Source organism: Lagopus leucura, unplaced genomic scaffold, assembly GCF_019238085.1.
Source record: "Lagopus leucura isolate 7727_CA_CO unplaced genomic scaffold, USGS_WTPT01 Super-Scaffold_100062, whole genome shotgun sequence".
Lineage (NCBI taxonomy): Eukaryota > Metazoa > Chordata > Aves > Galliformes > Phasianidae > Lagopus > Lagopus leucura.
Genome location: NW_024962307.1, coordinates 930,558 through 952,171, shown reverse-complemented (window position 1 = coordinate 952,171; position 21,614 = coordinate 930,558). Strand labels below are relative to the sequence as shown.

At 44.4% G+C, this 21,614-nt stretch overlaps 1 protein-coding gene across 9 annotated transcripts in view; it reads left to right on the top strand.

Annotated features, from left to right (window-relative positions):
* The first annotated feature begins 2,818 nt into the window (after positions 1–2,818).
* Positions 2,819–21,614, top strand: part of SLC23A2 (solute carrier family 23 member 2) — a 50,942-nt gene continuing 32,146 nt past the window's right edge. The window contains exons 1-5 of one of the 9 annotated variants that reach the window (XM_042886721.1): positions 15,112–15,189; positions 16,369–16,525; positions 16,841–16,942; positions 17,718–17,856; positions 18,156–18,359. The gene's annotated coding sequence lies outside the window, so the exon portion shown is untranslated. Of the gene's footprint in view, positions 2,930–15,111; positions 15,190–15,497; positions 16,526–16,718; positions 16,943–17,717; positions 17,857–18,155; positions 18,360–21,614 lie in introns of those variants that run through there. The other 8 variants (XM_042886718.1, XM_042886716.1, XM_042886720.1 and 5 more) reach the window with 8 other exon arrangements.

The window sequence follows — 21,614 nt, the reverse complement described above, 5'->3', positions numbered from 1 at the left end:
GCTTTATGAAAGCAAGCGTAATGACTGATTAGCACAAACCACAGAGGGAGGAACCGGGACGACAGGACTGTTAATCTTCGCTGAAGAACTGAGCATTTTAAGAGTACTCACAGGAATTTAGGCAGTTAGGGCAACTTCAGGAGGGATTCAGGAGATGTGTTGTAGATGGACAGGTATTTCACACTGGTTTAATTGGGACAGCAGACATAATGTGGCGTTTGGAGGCAGCAACACTTCACCTATTCAGGTAAATCCAGGTGAGCTCTGAGGACCTCACATCTCTCCCCTTCTGATAAGCTCCTAGATCACATATAAAGGGAAACTACAACAGGAAGTTCAGTCCTTTACATCTCGAAGATCTACACACTGAATGAGTAATGGCTGCCGATTTCCCTTTATACTTGCTGTTGTTATGAAGGACACACAAATGCACATCCTGTATCTCTGCTCCCTGCAACTTGTTTATGGTCCCAGGAATCCCTCAGACTGAAAGTGTTTATAAAGACCTCATTTTAATAATGAAGGGTGATACATGCCAATAATCCCAGCAAGACAACTTACTCTTCAGCAGCAGGGCAGCATGACCACACCAAGTGGGCTCCGGCTCCCTGACCAGCTGGAATGTCAGGGTATTTTCTGAAATCTGACAACACAGAAAGCCACCTGGAAGGTAATTTGTCTACTTCATAAGAACAAAGGCCTGAAAGTGCTTTTGCTGGGTTTGAGCCCGTGGATCCAGGGGATCTAATGGTGTCCCACTCAATTTTTAGAGCACTAAATGTACGTTTATCATCCTTTCTTTGCTTGTCCTTGTAATTATTTAGACCTTGAGGTCTCTATCTGTTAAATTTCAGGCTGACTCGTGAACTTCCCACTCGTAGATCTCTTGTTGGCTTACCTGTATTTCACTCTGCAGTCTTCAACTGAGGGATGCTATGTTGGTAAAATTAGAACGTTTATTTTGAATCTGGATTTAAAAGAAATCTTAGAGCTGCGGCTCTGACCATGATTTCTGAACATGAGAAATCCTCATAGGGAGACTGAATCACTGGATACATACAATCCATCTTCCTATACAAACTGCTGTCAGCAGTGAAACTGCTGCAGTCTCAATCAATCTTACAGTACTAAAATGTCTCCTTTATCATGGCTGCACGGTCCTCTGCCCTAACAAACAAAGCCTATTAATGTTTAAAAGCTGCAATTAAATATATGTATATGTTTGGGTTAAAGCCAAGCATTGAGCAATGCTTACGGATCAATACCCGTAGTCAAGAGCATACAAAGCAGAAAAGATGCTTTGTGACTAATCTGTGTCCTGTATAGTCCTGCATATGGTTAATTTGAAAGCCTTTTAGAAGCTTAACAAGGAGAGTACCTCAGTGAATGTGGAACTGAGTGATGCACAAGGATAAGAAACACAAATGCTCCAGGGGCCTCATAGAGTCTACGGTCTTAAAATAAGCTCCTGGGTTTTAGTGGGATCCGATGAAACCCTCTTTACACCGGCAGTGGATGGAAGGGGTCAGACAGCTGGTGAGCAAATACTCAGTAAACACTCTGAGCAGCTGAACTCTGCAAACAGCAACTATTAAGGCAAGGACCTGGAAGATCAACAGAGAATTGCAGGTCTGGGTGAAATGATGCAATGGATTACAATTAGTGTCACTGGTCCAGAGAGCAGAATTTTTCCTATTGACTTGGTTTCCAGTTACAGCTACAACGCACCTTAATCAAAGAACAAAGCGGGCTGGTTTGGGGAGAAAGCTCAGCATCAGTCAATATTATCTCAAGGACACCTACTGTAAGTTAGCACTGCTGCTCGAAGCAGAGCTTTGCCGTGGGAGAAAAAGTAGGAATTATTGGAGACAGCATTGGGCTGTGGCTTCCCAGAAGGGCAGCAAGATGTAAAAGGTAGAGTGAGCCAATGGGCCCCAACACATCCGAGAAGTGTACGCACTCGAAAAGGGCAGAAGACAAATTAATCACAGAACCACAGAATGGCTTTGGTCAGAGGGGACCTTACAGATCATCAGCTCCAAGCTGCTTGCCAAGGGCAGCGCTGCCAACCACTGGATCAGGCTGCCCAGAGCCCCATCCAGAGACTGGGGCATCCACAACCTCTCTGGGCAAAATTAAAGCAAGTTAGCAGTACCAAAATCAATTAAGAATGTCATTTATTTATTTATATATATTCATTTTTGGGCCAACAGGCTTGAAGAGAAAGCATACGTCTGTTCCAGTGTGGGCTATTGGAGCAACAGAGATCTGCCATGAGTCTGAAACACACAGCTCTGTGCTCCAGGACCAGTCTGCTGTGTGGTGATGTGCCCATCACTGTTCAAGCAAAAAAGTCTGAACATGTGAGAAAAATTGAGATTTTAACACGACTTTAAGCCAGAGATTGCAGTGTGTGTGTTGGGGGGCATCTCATGTTGAGGGTGCCCACTTCCTTGGAGGGAAGAAAGAATGTCTTTATTGCCATCACTTCTCCTATTAGAAGAGCTGGAGTTATTTACTTATTCATTTATTTATGTATTTTTGATCCTTCGGGTCCCTTCCAACCCAAGCCGCTCTATGAACTCCCCCCAGAAGACGCATGGGCTCAGTGCACCCCGAGCCCGCACCAACACCATTTGCCATAGCGATGCACCTCGGCAGGACTCGCCTCGCCTCAGGATCGCCTCATAACGCGCTCCCGCCACCGTCGCTCGCCCGCTGCGGGGCCGCCATGCTGCTCGAGACGCTGATGGAAGGCGGCGGGCGCCATCTTGGCGGGGGCGGAGCGGGGCCCGGCCCGCCCCGTGCTCTGCCTGGCGGGGCGGCCCCGGCCCCTCTCTACTCCCCGCTGCCGACCGAGGGGTGCGGAGTCTGGTGCGTTTTCCGTCGCTGCCGCAGCTTCCATCGCCCTCGCCGCCCGCTATGGCAGGTGAGCCCGTCCTCCTCCTCCTGCCACGCCGAGGCCGCAGCCCGAGGGGCGCCTCCCCCATGGCGCCGTCCGGCAGCCGCCCGCTGTCACCTCCGCGCGCTGCCCTCCGTCTTCTCTCCCCCTCATCCTCTCCTCCTGCCGCCTGCCGGGGAGCCTCCACCATGTTGCGGGGCTGCGCCTCACCTTGGCCTGGCGGCTGCTGTGCCATCCGCGTCCCCTTTTTCTCTTTCTTTTTAAACCCCTCCGCGTTCTCCCCTCTCCGAGCCGGGGCTGCCCTGCGGAGGGGCTGCGAGCGGTGGCGCCTGCGGCTGCAGCCACCTGCCGGCTGTGGGGGGCCGTAGGTGTGGGTGTTCTTTTGCGGAGATTGTCGTGTCACACGTCTTTTTTTTTTTTTTTTTTTTTTTTTTTTTTAATTATTTCATTACTGGAAACAAAATGGGTGGCAGAGCCGTCAGTTCGAAGATGGGGTGAAGCAATTCACGTTACTCCCATCCCCCGATTCTCCCCCCCCTTCTGTCTGATCCCATTCTCACGATGTGATTTGAGGGTTTTATTTTATCGTTATTATTTTCCTAAATGACTGGGGCTTGTGGGCTGTGTGTTGCTTCCTTTGCAGCTCTAGGCATTTCATTTTTCTATTCCTGTTTCGGTCTGTGAGCCCCATCGTGCACAGTTCCCTTTTGTTTTAAGATGTGTTTTGGTGGGGCCAAATGCAGGCAATACAAAATGCCCTGACAAAAAAACCTTGTCGATGAACCTCTGATTGGGTTTCATTACCTAATCGGTAGTGCCTCAATACCTGCATTGTGCTTTTCTGTCGTTAGTAGGTTTGTCATAAAGGATGAGCGTGTAGGCAGAGAGATTCCTGTCCCTTCATTTTGAAGCATCGTTGTCGTTTTGAAGGCTCAAAGGATGGCTCAGCTTTGGGAGTCTGCTCTTTTCCACACCCAGGCTTTGGGGGTCTGCTCATCACTTCTGTAGATGGGGGAGTGGGGCCGAACACAGAAGGCAGTCAGCTGCCTCCAGAGCCTATAGAAAATTTTGGCAGGAAAGGGGAAAAATCCTCAAACGTATTTAAGACAAAGCGAAGATCTTCTGTGATCATTTTGGACGTCTTATTGCCTGCTCGCACCTCTCGGTATGAGTTCTGTGCCAAATAAATGCGCGACTTGCTGTTGAAATTGACCACCTGAATTAGAAATAATGCTCTGTTCTCATTTGGAGCTTAACACATCTGTATACCCCCGTGCATCATGGTGTTGCCTTACTTGAGTGAGCTTTAAATTACCCATTTTAAGCTTAAAATAGGAGCTGTTTTGGATAGTGGTTTTGCTGGCACCTGGAGTTTGATGCGGGCTGGAAAACCGAGTGGAGAAGCAGAACAAACGCTGGAGCAGTCTGGAGTGCTGCACTCTGCCAGAGCAAGGCACTAGAACTGCACACCTTAACCTGCTGGGTGATTTCACTAGAAGTAAGGGGTTATTGCAGCAAGCAGCTCAGAGCAGTGCAGCATGAAACAATCCTGGACACGTGTAGAACAATCGGATTTGTAGTTGATGAGCTTTTGCAACTCTACTCCCAGTTTCAAGTTGTGATCCAGGTAGCTTGAAATTATAGCAGTGTTAACTGGGAGTTGCACTGGAACAAATTCAACCTTGGGTTAGCTGTGAGGTTAAACAACCCCTAAGATTTTTATCGTGGATTTAAACAAGCCTTTGGCTGTAGGAAAGATGCAAATTGGAGTTGAAAATGTCTTGTCAGAGCCCTGGGGATAAGGGAAAGAGCTGGGGTGGGTTGGGTTCCACCTGTTCCTTAACAAGCCAAGTTCTTCAGGTTTAAAACCCATCCCAATCTGTCACTTGTCTTTAAACCTTGCATTCAGCTAGGCTGAGGTTTGGTGCGCGTTTTCTCAAAGGCATTGGCCCTCACATTAAGTAGATACACAGAGCTGGGTGGAAATGTTGTCTGTGCCTTTTCTGCGTTGTCAATACAGAAACAAACCAGAAGGAGAAGCAGCTTTGCACAGAGCAGGATAATTTGGGCTGCAATTTGGTGAACGTTTCTGTGATTGTTATTGTTATTACTTTTTTTAAGCAAACCCTTTCCAACTGCTAATATGAGATTTTCTATCTTCTGTACTTGAAGCTAACAGGGAGTTGAATTCCAGGAGAGAAATAAGAGTCGTGCGTCTGTTGGTTTTGCTGGGCTGGAGACTGTTTTCTTCGGGAGGAGTTCAAGATACTGGCAGTGTTTGAGGAGGTGGGGAAACCAGAAGGTGATACGACTGTAGGTTTTCCCTGTATTTGTTTCAGATCTTAGCAGATGACGCTGCGTTTGTGTACAGTACTGCTTCCAGGCTTGAAAATAAGACAGGTTGGGTTTGCATTCTTTGAGTCTGTCTGTATGTTGTTGTTGTTTTTTTCCTGTTATGTCCCGAAGAATTAATTAGCTTCCTTAGTAGCGTGGGTTTCCTTACTGTGCTGTGGAGCAGGGCTCAGAGGAGCGCTCTCTAGGCTGCTCAGAGCTGCCCGAGGGCAGCTTTACCCATCTTGGGGGAGGATTCCTGAGGAAGCGGCTGCTAAACTGCCCTCATGGCCGGGTCTGAACTGCTGCAGTTGAACTCTTCTGATCCCTGTGTGTACCAGGGGAAGGAAGGCAACACACCCTTGTGAGCTGTTCCATTAAGTGCTGTGTCTTACGCAGGGTGCTTTTGAAAGGTTTTATTCTGCTGCAGCTGTTCCTTTTGATATCTTTGTGAACCATGTATAAAAATCAGTAAGAAAAAACCCAAGACCGAAAAGATTCTCTGGAGCCATTTTCTCCATAGATTTATCTTGCTTTCAAACACTCCTTTGGACGTTTATGGCAGGAAGGGAAAATGCAGATGGCTGCACAAAGCGTTTTTTCTGCCATTGGTGATGATGGTTCTTGTATTGCTGAAAAATTTATTTGTATCAAGTGCTCTTATTTATGGAGCCTTAGTGGTCATGAAACGGCCTGACTGCAGTTACAGCGTGGTTTATTTGACTTGAAAGCTGCAGGAAGAAAATATTGACGGTCGGGATGAGTAAAGAGATGTGCAGCGTGATGGAGCCTAAGGCAGCATGAAAATAAATCACTGAAAATTAAAGCTATTTGCCATGTTCCCGAGCTGTTCCCAGGGGTGGGTTGCATTAAGACATTGTGCTAACTTTGTGTTGCTGCTGGGAATGTGTTTCTTATGCTTCTAAGAAAGTGTTATGGCTAAATGTTTCTAGTTGGTAGGAGTGGTCTTATGACAACTGAGTTAAAGGAAGAAAAGTCTGACGATAGGTTATGGGAAGGAAATGTCTGCTATCTGTGTGCTCTTCAGTGAGGGAAGGATCTTAATTGGGAATTTCTTGTTGGTAATTCGGCTGTGAAAGGAGAAGTGGTGCCTCCTTGGGAAACGGTTGGGCTGTTGGTCCATCACTGGTGGGGAAAGGAAGGAAGAGGAGTCCATATGAAGTCTCCTGCTCTAGCTTCATACCTTGCACTCGACATGAGAATTTGTAGCTTCCCTTTCCAAACACAGCAGTAAGAATGTATACAGCATCAGAAATACTCTGTGCGCAATGATGTGCTGTGCACATCCTCTGTTCTTCTAATCCAACACGCTTTAGGAGTTAGATCCTGACCAGCAGTTCTTCAGTGCTGGATGTTCCATCGGGCCAGAAGGACCAAATCACTGTCGCGTGCGCCTCAGTGTGATGGCATGGTGGAGTTTTCTCTTGTGCACTGCAGAGACCGGTGCATCCTTCTCCTTGGGCGATGCTTTGATCTTGTACTTATGTCAGCAAAATGCCAGAGGAGATGAGCTCTGAGGATTGTAATTTTAGGAGCAGATTTGTCCACTTGTCATTGTGTTGAAGGAGCTGTAAGTAGCAACGTGGTACCTTTAGGCATGTTGAACTTCTAGGGGCTGTGACAGCAATACTAGAGTTCATTTATATGCCTGCATACACCTACACAATAATCACACATGGGTTTAACCAGTGCTTGCTTGCTGTGCCCCTTGTGACTACAGAGACAGTGCTGACTTTGTGCCATTTCCTTTAGGTAGAAGTTGCTTGAAGTATGGCCTTGAATGAGTATAAATGGTAAAGGAGTGATTGACTCACATGGTGATGGTTTTGAAATGGAATGACTCATAGGACAGATATCAAATGGCTGAATGTCCCCCCAAGTTCTTGTCTGCATTTCTTTTCACATCAAATTATTGCAGTGCCTGTGTCACATGAACGGTTGGCTGAAGCATTTTGAGAATGAGCTGTAGAGAGGAATGCTGTCATAGCAAGGAAATTAAAAAAGCAACTGGAAGGGGTTTCTGTGCACTTGGATTCCTAGGCATTAGCCTTGTGTGTGGATGCTCCGAGTAAGTTAGGACTCTGTAAGTAGTAACACATTTTAATTGGGTTTACCCTTAATTGTTGCGTGGCCATGAAATCACAGCCTGGGGCAACGTTTTAGTGGCATGCTGGCTGTTAGTGTGTTTGTAAGGTTATAAAAGTTAAGAGAATAAAGGGCAGTTTGGGAGATTTAAGAAGGTACCCAAAGCAGTCAGTCGTGGCTGTGTTTGTGTGATGAGGTGGTTGATGTGCTGGGAGTTTGCTCCCAACTTCCAGTGCTCTGGAATTCCTAGAGAGGAAGGTGCTCCCTAATGCAAGTCTCTGACTTCTTGCTTTTGCTCTGAAGTGTATCTGCTGGGTATTTGTGGTTTTCTGTACAAAACGTAATGATTTTAAGGGCTTCTATGTTCTGGCCTTTTGCCTTGCATTTCAGTATGTAGGTTAGTGTTTGTGTTTTGTTGTGCTTGTAGGAAGAAAGTGTGTGTGTGTGTGTGTATTCTCATCAGTATTCAGGTTGTATAGGTTATTTAAGGAAAATAAAATGTGTTTATTTGCCTGCCTTGTGATAAAGTATGACTGTGTCTGAATAGGTGGCAGGAAAAATCCTGAGTTCTGTATTTACCCCATGTAATTTACCCCATTTACTGTAGATTGCTGTATTCAGAGCCTTGCCATACCTGAGCAAAGAAAATGCATCCATGCGTTTGCATATGTTGGAAAATTAGGGTGTGTTGAAGCATCAGCTGGAGCATTTTTTATTAATATTTTTTTTAATGCAAAATGAATTGTTTCTGCAGGTTGACACGGATGTTCCTGACTCCAGAAGCGTTTGCTTGAGTGTACTTCAGCAGACCAGAGTTTTTGATGAAGGCTCAAAGAGCACTGATTTCTCTGGGGCACTTTATTGTGTGTGTGCCGAACCCAAGAAGCAGTTGGGATCCAGGCTGACAAAAAGATGATAATATAATAAAACTGGAGCTTCAGGTCCCTGCTTTATAGAACCATAAGGCATAGCTGTGTTGTTCTCATGCTGTTCTGTGCCCTTCACGTAGAGGGACAGCAACAGGTGTCCGTTGTTTGATGGTCCTGGAAGTGTATATTTGCATTGATATCATCTGATTTTGGGTGTGAAATGCCATGAGTTGCTGCTGAGCATAATGGTTATTATCAGTGTAATAGTGATTATCCGTGTGTAAAGGTAGTGTAATAGTTTACTTGCTCTATTTATTTTTTCTAGCTGGACAGTGGAGAATGAATGAGAGCAGATTCTATCTGGAAGGAGCAATATGAATGAGAGCTGCTCAGTTTGCAGCATATTGACTTCAGAGCACAGAAGATCTGTCTTGACATGAGATATAATCTGCGGTGCTGTGTAGCAGTGCTGTTGCACTCCCCTGGACCTGTAGCCACGTGCTGAGGTGTGAACTCGGAGTCAGGCTTTCCAGTGACCTGATGTTTCCACTGCCTGTCTTGTTTGCAGATACCAGGAGAAAAGGATGGAACCTGAGTTCTTGCTGACACGCTGCATGAGCCCTTCTCATAAAGACACAGATCTGAGCAGCTCCTTCTCCAGGACAGAAGGAGCTCCTGTGATTTTGAGCTCTTGTAAATATCCATAGCTAACGAGCCTTCCTCTTTGGAAGGGATCAAAAATGTTCAGTGCTTTTCATGAAGATGTCTAATAAGGCACAGTCAAATTGAGCAAAGCTGTCAGTTAAACTTCCCATTGGGTTTCTCAGTATAAATGAGCTCAAACCCCATGGATTATCAGGCTTTGCCCCTTGGCTGTTCTGCTTTGGTGGGGATGTCGTGGTCAGTGTTAGCCCAGGTGAATCTTGCCCAGGTGCAGCACTGCCTGCTTCCTAAACCTGCAGAATCACCGACTGCAGGACAGCGGTGTGTTGAGGGGCTGCGTCTAATTGGTGTTATTGTTCTGGAGGCTGCTGTGACAGACACTGTGTTGTTCAGTGGCAGGTAATAGGTTTATTATGGAGAGAGCACAGCATGTGGGTATCTTCAAAGGAGACTCTATCTGTACTGGTCTTTTCTCCTCTTAATTATTCAAATGGAAAATGTTGTTTGAGGGTAGAATGTATGACTAAATGGTATTACTCCAAATAGTAGTTCTCTAAGTAATGCCAATTAAGCAAGAACTGTTGTGATTTTTTTTTTTTTCCAAGTAGTGCTATATAGATGTCTGCAAAAAAGCCCTGAAAACACAGAAAACAGGGCTGTGGTGGTGATGCACGCCTCAAGCAGCAGGCACAGCTGCCATGTGCACAGAGAAGGAAGTAGGTTGTGACTGCTGGCCATGGGGCACTTTCATCCCGATCTGCCTGAAAGATGAGTAGGGGAAGTTAACCAGCAGGTCTGGTTAAACTCAGGCCTGTCTGTATAAACACTTCCAGGCTTCTTGTAAAATTAATAAATTAGTAATTGGTGTGGGAATCAAGAGCAGGGTTGCATGCAGTTTAGTGTGTGGGCAGGGTGTAAGTGCTGGTGTTAACTTAAAAATCGTTAACGTCTGTAATGACTTGATTTATCCTTGTGGCTCCAGCTGTGGCAAACCAAGCTGTGCTTCAATGCCAGCACTCACAGGACCAACTTGGGTCAGCTGTTGCTGATGCAAGAATCTCCACACCAATAGCTATCAGCTTCACCCTTGCCTTCAGTTCTAGCAGAAAGAAATTCTCTTCTGGGATCAAGAACTCTGAATCTCAGTGCAGCAACAACGGCCTGCTGGAAAAGCATTGGGGTAAATGTCAGGATTGTGCCTGCTGCAGTCGCTGCTTTGAAGCCAGAATGTAATTGCCCTGCAGAGCAGAGTGTGCTGTGCTGGGTTACCCCAGTTACTGGGTTACCCCAGTAAAAGCAGCCTGCACAAAAGTACACAAAGAATCTTGTTGTCTCTCCTCTCAGTGCTTGTATGCTTGGAAACATTTCCTCTGCAAGTGGTATAAATTTGCTGATCATTCCCAGGAAAGATTTCTTGAAATAATCCTGAAGGAATGAAAGGTCACTGAGCAAAGAGGGCATAACTCTCCCAGCTGGATAATTAAAAAGAAAATTTAAAAGTGTGCTAAGTTTGAGATTGACTTGTGGCCATGCTTTGAAGATTAAAAGGGCTTTTTCATTTCAGATGGAGGAGGCTGGGATTGGTGGGAGGGGGAGTTGTGGCTGCCTGAGCAGTTGGGCAGTGCTGCGAAGCTGTGCTTGCGTTTTATTTATTGAACTGTGAGTGGGAAACCAGGATTGCTGAGCAAAGTGTGGCTCTCTGCTTCCCTCCCTCTTTTACAACATTTAATTTAGCAACTGGAGATTTTAACTCACCTGGTCACTCTTTATGCAGGCGGATCTCTGAGCAAACTGCATATTGAATTCAAAGCTGTAAGGTATTTTTTGTATAAACATGTTTTGCCTTAAGAAAATGAAAATAACAGCAACTTCAGCTGAAGGATGGAACTTTCTGTGTTCTTTGCATAGCCTGTTACCATATCAGTCTGCTATTTTCTTCTCTGACCTAATGTAGAGTGCACTTTAGAAACTACTTGCAGTCAAAAAACAAGGCAGATAAACTGTTTGTGTGCTGCCTAAATGGTAACAGCGAAATAATGCCACAGATGGGAAGAGCCAACAGATGTGGCAGGTCCAGACTTAGTGTATAGATGTGCACGTCCATTCGGTGGCCTGCAGCATTGGGCAGGTTGGAGCTGCTGGGCTGGTCGCCAGTCTTCACTTGCGATTGGTGGGTTAAGTTTTAGCCTGTTGGGTGCCTGGGCTGTTGGGTTAGCTGTGTGCTGTTCCTCTGGCTGAGTTACTGCACATGGAGTTGGGCTGGATGCTGTCTTCTAAGCACGTGGTGATGTTGACCGTGCTTCCCTGGCGTCTGGGAGGGCCGTAAGGATGCTGTGAGGGTGGCATCCAGCAGCTTCCCTTGGTGCTGTATTGGCCACTGAACTGGTTTTACCCTTGTCAGTCCTCAAAGAAAAGTGATTTGAGTTTGGGCTGCTAATTGCAAACATGCCTGAGGGTCCAGGAGAGATGTAGGTAGCTGGTTTGGTTTATGGACCCATGAATACAGTAGCAGGTCACAGAAAGCATGTTCCTTAGCCGTTAATTTTTGGAGCACATTTGCAGTAAATGGCTTTGGCTTCACTCCTCATCTGTTCTTGACAGTGTTTTCTTGTTTCTTGAACAAAAATCAACCCTAGGCATTTTTAAAGGCACTTCCATCTGATAATTACTTTTTGTGTGAATGAACCGTAGTTCTGCCTTGAATGACTTCTCAGACCCTAGAATTTAAAAAATACTGTGATTGCAAGAAAAGCTGTAGGAAACACAGTAACACAGCCTGTAAGGCAGGGTTTAGAAAGGAAAAAAACAAAGTGGATGTGTTTACTAATTTGTCATGTGGTTGGTTTGTGTGATGTAATTACATCTTCTATGAGTTCACTAGTGCTGAACGCTGCGGATTTGTTAGGACTTGATAGGAAGAACGCTCACTGAGCCATGGTTTGGCCGGGTTACTGTGACATCCTTCACCTCACCCTCTCCTTTTTCAAATGGATTTTCTTGCAAAGGTGATGTCTCAGTTCTATTGCTCTGCAAAGGGTTCAGTCCAACAGCTGAGTATTGTGCAGCACCTGCTCTGCTGGAACAGGTATTTTTTTTTCTTCCTTGTTTTAATAAGTTGTGGAGCAGAGAACCTCTTCTTAACAGTTTTGCAGTGGTTGCATCTGATTTGCCTTTTATGTTGTTTGTTTTTCTTGTTATTACCTGGCAATATCTGAAGGTTCAAAGGAGTGATTTGGTTACCAGGTGCTTGTGGTCACTGGGTTATGTTATCATCGAATTCAGTTGTGTGAGTCCACCACTGTGCTCCATCCTCGCACACAAGAGACACTTTTCAGTACAGAAGAAACAGATGCTTTCAAAAAAGAATTTTGTCCTAAATTTGAGTGCTGCAAAATCATCCCCTAAATAAATACTTCAGACTCAGAATGCCTGTAAAGTGTCAGCTCACCAGTGCGTGTCTACCAGCAAGCATTTGTAATTCAGCTATGTCTCTCTGAAGTATTTGTTTCATGCTTAAACTGAGCACTGTGTAACTGGGAAAGAGGCACAAAATTGGATTTCATCACAGTAATCAGAAGTGAACTCCTCTGAGGAGTAACATCCTCAAGCAAGAGAGGTGCTTCTGTCAGCCCAAGCTTCAAATATTAAGCAGGGCATAAAAATGATGACTGGTTATGCAGGATCGTTACGACAGTCTGCTTCCTGCATGGAGAAGTGGAAGATAAATTGTCGGCTGTGATTTCACTTCCATCAATAAAATGCAGCAACACATAAAGCTTCCCAGAGGGTTTGAATTACAGTAAGTAAAGTGCAGCTCTGACACGCTGCTTGCTTGCGTAAAACAGGCTTAGTGGGGCAGCTGGAAAGAGAGCCAGCTGATCTGGAGGTTCCTCCTGTTCCAGACTGATCCAGAAGGTGAAGACTGCTGTGCTGTGGCATAAAATCCCCCATTTCTGTTCTCAGCTTTTCATTCCCTCCTGTCCTTTGCGTTATTACAGTGTTTGAAAATGCGCTGTATAATATTGTGCTGTCTTGAAACCATAAGATTAAATCTTGAATTAGCATTCATTTCAAGTGTAGCAATGATTAAGTACCTATTCACTGCAAGCAATTGCATGCAAACAACAGGCAATTAGATCTGTCTGGTGGATGGGAGAAGCTGGACTTGGAGTGAAGGCCTCCAGATTAGCAGGTGGTTTGTTTGAACTAAATTATGGAGTATAAATACTAACTAATGAGAAATAAATTTTTGTAATGATGAAATTGTCCACTACCTGATGATGACCTTTGAACCGGTTAGCCTTAATGGTAAGGTAAATATACAAGTCTTGGTTAATTGAATACTTAACTAATGTTACTGGCATTGAACTCAATTATACTTTGAACTTTGACATCCATGGCAAACAGCGTTTGAGTTCCTGGTTATTCGTTTTGTTTGTTTTGTTTTTTGCAACTATTTTAAAGAAATAATTGTGGACGCTAGAGATTAGCAGTCATTAGGTGTGAAGAGTCAAAAAGCAAATATCTTGTTTGTTTTTCCAAGACTTACTTCTTTTTTTGCCATTAAATAGTCATAGAATCTGATGGGAGGAGACCCATAAGGACCACAGATTCCAACTCGTGCTCCCTGTAAGCACATCAAATGTCTTGAAGCTGGAGTAGCTTCCACCATACTCCTCCAAAGTATGAATGACCTCATAGGCTGTCTGGGTCTATTGTACAGCTGTTGATTTCTGATCTTAAAACATCAGATATGGGGAAGCTTGCATTAGAGACTGCTTGCATTGGAGGCTGTAAGCTTTCTCTTCACTGGACTTAAGAAATGTTTTGGGTTTTGTGGGTCAACTTTGGCACAAATGTTCGGAATCGGAAGCCAAGGAAAGAAGCTGAGAATTGGAAAGTGAGCAAATGGAGGAGGGAACCTTTCAACATCTCTTTCCAGTGGAGACTAAACGTAAAATAATGTGTTTTTATATACACGCGTATTACACAAAATTATTGTTGGATATAATTGACTTTCTTTCATGAATTCTTAATAAACGATGTAACACATGTAATAACAATTAATTGTGCCCTATTCAGTGGTTCATACTATGATGGAAGAACAAGCACGTGCCAGTGCCTCCTATGCTGATGTTCCAGTGAAGCAAGCTCTGTGATGAACTTTGCTAATTGCACAGTGCTTGCTGTGCTCCTTGGGAGAAAGGAGCTAGATGGCGCCCTCGGCCTTTGCCTGCTCAGCTTTGGGTTCAAAAGGTGCACTTCAGGTGAAACGTGGGCAGCATCCCGCAGCTGAGTGCTGCTTTCTGGAGTCCTGTTTACGTGGTCATTGGCTGTAGGAGTGATGGCGGCTTGTTAACACTGCAGACTCATGTCGAGGTTGCTGCTTTTCCCTCGTACAGGGACAGGGTTTGGACTTAGGACATGACAGATGTAAAGTGCCTCCTGGAGGGCTGGTAATGCCGTGCATCTACGTGAGAGACTTCTGAGTGGGGAATGGTGTTTACAGCAAGCAAAGGGGATGTGCTTGCAGGAGAAAGGCCCTTAAGATGAGTGCCATCCTCATCCAGAAATAGAGGTAGTCAGGGAGATAAGGACACACTGTACATTATTAACTAATGGAGTTTGTTGTTTTAACTCTCTCCTGTTCCTCCTCCCTTACCGTCTCAGGCTCTGAGCATCTCTGTGATAAAGCTGTTCCATCAGTAAAGTGAAGGAGCCCATGTGGGGTGCATTCTGTGCTCTTGCTGAGACTGGATTGCTGGTCCTTGTGTTACGGAGCAGAGCTTTTGGATCTGGGAACTGTTGAAAGCTGGCTAATTGCTAATAAAAATATTTCCTTGCAAGTTGCACAACTGAAGGTTATGGAAATGCTAATTTGTTCATCAGAGGCGGGAGGAGAAAATTCCCTGTCCTGATTACAGCTGCTGGAGTCTGGCATGTAAATATTTATGCAGTTTGATTTTGAGGGCCCTGGCCGGGTTATGAGAAGTTCTTAAACCCCCACGCACAGTTCTTATGTGTGCTCTCTGCTGTTGCTCAGGGATTCTGTCCCTTCCCTCAACTGTGGTGGAGGCATGTAGTAACAATTTATGGCCATGTGGTGTCTTCCTGCATTTCAGCATTGTGTAACGTGCAGAGATGTTGATTGGGCAAAGTACAGTTATACAATGTCGTGAGCCCAACCAGATTATAAAAGTCTGATGCCTGCATCCTTTCAGGCTGTGGCTTGCAGCTTGGGCTGTTGCTCTGAGCACGAACTGGAAGAGACGCCAGTAGAGGAGCTGCCTGAGACGATCTCCAGGGGTGAGCCTGGTGGTAAGAGGGCTTCTCTGAGTCCAGGTGTTCACAGGGATGGCTACAAAAGCTCAGTGCTGTGGTGTAGGCATGATTATAAATGAGATCGTTTAAACTTGATCACTTCGGGTTTTCCATAGCTTAAGTTTCAATATACAGAAGATTTTTGTTTTTTTTTTCCATTTTAAAATTATCGTCATCAAGAGAGATTCAGAAGTGTTTGCTTGTTTCTGTTTACTTGTAAACTTTGGATTCCTTTTATTTTTAAATGGGTGGAAAATAAATGAGATTTTTGTCCTAAAGAGAAGGTTTTAATGTTTGACCCCAGAAGGGCGTCATCTGGATTAGTTTTTGACAGTTTCTTGAATTCCAGATCTTTTACTGAGTTCTCCTAAATAGAAGGGAAATACTCAATTATTTCAAGTTAAGCCTAATAGATCAACTGTTTATTTACCTCCGTGCATGTGTACATCACATGCAGTGTGACCAGTTATTGATTTTATATTGTTTACTGGGCTAATGTTGTTTTCTTCCAGCAAGGGATATCATTTTCAAAGGTAGACTTGGGAATGGTGAAGCCTTTGGAAAGGAGCTTTGTACCCAGAGATGGGAAAGCTGGCACGTTACCCTAGTTTGCTTAATAAATGGGATTTTTCATAGATGAGTCTCTAACTTCACCTTTTTTTCTTGTGAATGTGATTAAGGTCTTGGAGAAAAATAGCTTTCATCAAAGTGCCAAGTGAAAGTACAAAGGAAGCTGAGAAAAGAGCCAGTGTGCGCTCAGGTTGCTGAGTGCTGTACAGGAGCTTAATGAACTATGTATTAACATCCATAATAATGTGGGGATATCTGAATTCTTCAGTTATTAATGCTTCATAGGGAGACTGTAAGGGCTGCATGCTATTGTAAATCAAGTTAATGCGTACCATAAACAGATGGAGGTGTGCTTGGCTAAAAATAAAGCTATAAAGTAGAAATGTGTTTCATAAAGCAGAGTGATACAGTATTTCATTTTTATTTATCCCATCACTGTCTGTAGAATATTGCAAGCGTCACTTGCTATCAGTCGTGTAGGATCAAGCTGCAGAACTGTTTGCTAAATCTTGCTTGCATTTCTTTGAAATGTGTTATGGCTTCTGGGCACTCCTTTTGTGCCCTTTCCAAAGGACCTTAATGCACACCATTGTGGGCATCAAATAGGTGTCCTGTGGAGAACAACATGTGTACCTCAACAAAATTTGGCAAAGCCGTTGCCTGTTAGAACAAGAAAATGGGAGAAATGCTGTGAGAAGCATACAAGCTTGACAGATTTCTGACCAAAGGCGCACCTCCACGTTCACACATACATCTTAGAAAGGTAAATATTTCAGATATTTTCGTTTAGAATCAAAGCTATGTTAACTCTACAATAATTGGAATAACCAAGCATTGTTTTTGAAAGCTTTAAGATCCTTTGTTAAATATCTCATTCATTTGGACTTAAGTCCTCTTCTCAGCAAGCTCATTCACATAGGAAGTTAATGAGATTTACCTAATATACTTTAAATCAGCAGCAGGTTTGAGCTGGGCATAACTTTCCTGCTCAGTGTTGTGTAGGCGCTGATAACGTCGGTCAGCTCAGCCATACTTTGTGCACCGTGGTCAAAATACCAACTACTTAAAAATTCATTAGTGCCTACAAGGAGGGAATACTGTGGTGCTTTGACAACGTGCTTTGAAGTGGATGAGAAACGAGCTTGGGACTTACTGAAGTGCTCCTTCAATCTTGCTTTTTGTAAGTTAAATGTTTGGGCGTATTTCATACTTTTTGGGAAGGGGTGTCTTGTGGGGAAGTGCTTTAGAATTTAAAGCACGTTTGGTTGAATGTGGATGTAGTTGCTCTTAATTGGAGGGGGAAAATCTTACCTGCTGCAGTTTAGTGCTGTTTCATTTAGTGGGAAGGGCGCGTGGTTGGGACAAATTCAAAGATTTTCCAGACCAAAGAGGCTCTGTTTCAAAAGAGCCTGAGGAGATCTCTGCTGAAGACTAAACCAAGGAGATAGTTTTTACGTGTAACAACAGAAGATGAAGTGTGGGAATTATGCAACCTTTTCCTTGTCTGTGAGATGGTCAAATTCCCCTGCAAGGCTGAAAAAATGCCTTTTGGGCACACCTATGTATCTGGACTGGTTTTTGAGGTAGGGACTTCACAGCCGCGGTATCTCAGCACCAATCTTGAGATGTAACAGTAGTGGTCAGTGTTGAGGCAGTTGTGGGGCTGCAGATGGGACTCGTGTTGTGTAATGCAAAGAGATTGCTGGGCTTTATTAGGCTTGCTGATGAGAGATTGTTGATGAGTCCTTTGGACGGGGGAGGAATCTTCTTGCTGTGTAGGAAAACACAGAATCTTGGAATACCCCATGTTGAAAGGAACCCATAAAGGATCACAGAGTCAAACATCAAGCAGCTTCAGAGACAGTTTGGTGTTGGAACGTAGCTGCTGTTTTGATTACTTGTAATTTGGTCATTAGTTTTAAACTCTATGATAAAGTGCTGCTCCATTTGAACAGCTTCTCAGAGGTGGTATCTCAGGCTTCGTGCTGCCGAATAGCAGGTGGGAATGGCCGTGGTGAGCAAGCTGGAAAATAAAGGGGGAAATCTCACTCTGAAAATCATCAAGTGTTAAAAAGAGCTCAGCTTGGGACTTGGGTGAGTGAGCACTCGTATAAAGGAACCTGCCTATTGCTCTGCCTCCTGTCTAATGCATGGAAGACCAGGTGTGTCTGATCACAGGAAGAGAAGAACGACAAAAAAATCAGTACAGAAGTTTTGTATGGCTGGTGTAACCGAAGCCAAGAGCAAAATAGAGAAAGCTGCTGTACTGCAATTAACTGGGAATTGCCTTGCTTTTCTGTTGAGTTACATGCCTGGCCAAGGGTAGCTGCTCCCTATAAGTATACTTGTCTAATTGGAGCCTCTACAAAATTCCTTAATTGTCTGCTTTTCAGTCCTGAAAACCCAGAAGCGTTCCTGTTTCCCTCATCGCTCCGACACAGTGCTTCAGTGAAGGATTTCTTTGAAAACTTCCCTGATCTCTTGGCATCCATCCCGCTGCCTTCTGCAGAAAGCTCTGGTGCTGCTCCCAGCTGTGACTGCCTGTCTCCTCCTCCCGCTCCCTCAGTCCACGTCATCTGTCATCTGGCAGCCAAACCGTAAGCAACCCTGTCCTGCAGCATCCTCAGTGCTGGGGAGTAGTAGTAGCTACTTTATGTAAATACACTTCTTGGTTGTTGGGGTTTTTTTTTGTTAACTAAGCAAAGTAAATCGCGTTTGCACGATTGTATGACGCTGCAGGAATGGAGAGTTTAGCTGCAGTCTCCAGGGTCAGCTCTGCAATGCCTGCTGCTGGGGTAGTGAAGGGGATTTAAAGTTTGGCTTTATCTTCTGCTTGGACTTGGTGTGATCTAACAATAAAACATCACAAAGTTTCACAGAATCACAGAATGGCCCGGGTTGGAAGGGACCTCAAGGATCATCAATCTCCAGCCCCCCTGCCACAGGCAGGGCCGCCAGCCTCCCCATCTGATACGAGACCAGGCTCCCACACCCCATCTGACCTGGCTTTGAATGCCTTCGAGGACACAACCTCTCCGGGCAGCCTGTTCCAGCACCTTACCATTCTATAGTAAAGAACTTAAGTATGGAGAGTGCAGGTTCCTTTCCACATCTGTTTTGTGTCTGTTGCCAAATACAGCCCCAGACAGAAAGGATATCTTGATTTATATTCAGACACAGTGCGTCCTTGGTTTTCAGTGTATACCTGGAAGTGGACATGGTGGAACATCAGAAATCCTGTTCAGGTTACTCGCCTTGTAACAGCAGGGCATTGGAGCTAGATGATCTTTAAGGTCCCTTCCAACCCAAGCCATTCTATGAATAAGCACCCTGATTTTGTTTAAAATTTAGGTGAAGCTGACCTTGGTTGTAAGATCAGACAGCTTCTGGCTGAGCATCGTCTCTGCTTGCGGAAGAAAGCTGTTGATATTTGCATGAGTCTGACAACGAATTACAATTAATAAACTGAAGTTTGTAATTAAGCTGTCACCTTGATTTGTTTCTAATCTCCTTAATGTGTGCAGTAGGCTGAGCTTGTTGGCTCTTCAGCCCTCTGTAAAAGCCAAGCAGATCCTGGGTTGGCTGTGGCTCCTTCCTCGGGGTGTGTGACATGTGCATACCAGGTGGCATACCTACACCTACTGCTTCTGGGAGCTTTTCCATCAGTACACTCTAAAGAATGTGCTTTTAATGCCAGCTTGTTTTATAACCACGCCTTTTGTGCTTATTTTCCAAATATTTCCCTTGCATGTCAGTGGAAGGCCACCAAATGTAGGTCAGCTCCTATATTACAAATCAAGAAACCACAGCAGCTGCATAACCTGCTAATTCATTTGTGACTTTAGTTAGGCTAAGGGATAGGAAGGATGCACTCACTTCTCAGGCTAACTGGGATTCTCTAACTTTTTTTACCTTGGCTTCCTTGTCTTCTGGACTTCCCTGAGGTGAACATTGTACCATCTTTTGATGCCCACTTGAGTTGTGTTCAAACTTTGTGCCCATTGCTGTATTTTGAGTAATGTTTTTGTAGGGTGAGTGTAGCTCAGCTGCTAGAAATTCATGATCCAGCTGAAATTTGGAAAGCCCCTTGTGGTTTTGTTTTGAGTTGAGCAATTAAGGAAACTCATGAAGCTGCTTCCTTAAAGCTTCTGGGAGAAAAGTAACATCATGCTAACACTGTGGAAAACTGGCAGTTATCAGAGTTGAAAGTCATTGTGATAGTCACGGGAACTTCGGGTCTGAGCTGAGCTGCTTTGAAGGATTCAGTTATGTGTGAAGGATTCAGTTATTGCAGAAGCCAGGAGATGAGCACTGCAGGATTGCCAGTATGTCATGTTGAAGGCCCTCAAAAGCAGCACTGTAGAGAGAAACGCCGTGAAAGCAAATTTTATCCTTTTTGTCCTCTTAGAGAAATGAGGGGAAAAAAAGCAGAGAACAGTTTTAATGTCATTGAACCCAAAAGTGGTTCTAACTTCTAGCCTTTGTGTTTGAGTCGAGGCAGCAGATAATTTGTGTGTATGCAGCTGGTTTCACATGAGTTTTATCTCCAGTTGCAGAGCTCTTCAGCTTCTGATCAGCTGGGTTTGTTGTGGAGAGCTATAAAATGTGTCAGCCACCTGCTTTGGCTGTGGGCAGTCAGGATGAGAGCTCTGATAATCACAGGATCATAGGGACTGCAGAGGACCTCTGGAGATCCCCCAGTCCAACCCACTGCCAGAGCAGGTTCCCTGCTGTGGGATACACAGGAAATAATGCTCTCAGTCAGATTGCTGCTGCTGCTGCCTAGAGATTTCTCTTTTGGTTTGACACTTCTCATTGCTGAATAAAAGCATTCTGAAGATGTGTGGCTCTCTGTGCCAGTAAGTGCCAGTTTAATTGCTGGGCAGGAGCCAGTATAGCTTGGAGATTTGTTCTTGTTTGCCCTGGACTGTGCACCAACATACAAATGTGTGGTGTCTGTGTGGGCACGTCTGGGTATATGTACAGAAACTGGTGTGTATGCAAACACAACCTTCCTCCAGGGAAACAGCAGATGAGGTGTCTGCTGTTTTGGAGTCATTACTTTGCTGTAATCTGGGAACCCTCCTCCATGCTGTACCTTTCTAACTGTTGTGTTTCAGCTCTAAAGAATTAGTACAAGGCATAGTTTGCTTGTGTGATCTCCTGATGTAATTCTCAAGAACAATTCCCAAGGAATGTTCACATCAGCTTGGAGAAAATAGCAGACATTTTATTTTGCACTGCACAACAGTAAGTTTATGTGGTCTTTTCTTTTGCATCAGTGCATATGCTGGTTAATGCTGATTAGATATAATGCTAATATCTGGAATACCTTAAACCTGATCTCCTGAACTGCACGGCTGTGCTGGTCCAGCCCTCACGGTGGTGCTTTATTGGCGCTTATTGGCTGTATTTGTATTTGTATTGGTGCTTTATTGGCTGTATTTGTTAGGGAGGTGTAATTCTCTCCTTTCCCTTTTCCTTTCCAAACCTGAGATATGTAAGCTGCCAGAGCAAACTAAGCCTGTCTCCATTGCTGGTTTTCTTGGAGAATAATATATGTCTATGTTGAAAGAAAAAGATAAATTCCTTTTTTTCTTTTAACACTTTTTGTGCTTGACAAAAAATCCCTTGTGCTTCTACCATTAAAACAAACAAAACCTCTCAAAATCACACACCTGCCCCCGAACTTCACCTAAATAAGCTTGTTATAAAACGTCCACTCTGGTGAATATTTGAACTGGTCCTCTCCTTTAGTCTTAATTGCAAGTGAGAAATAATTAGTTATGCTCTCCTACTATTTACTTGGAGAAACAGATCTTAATTAAGCCCTTACTTGAAGGCGGTTCTCT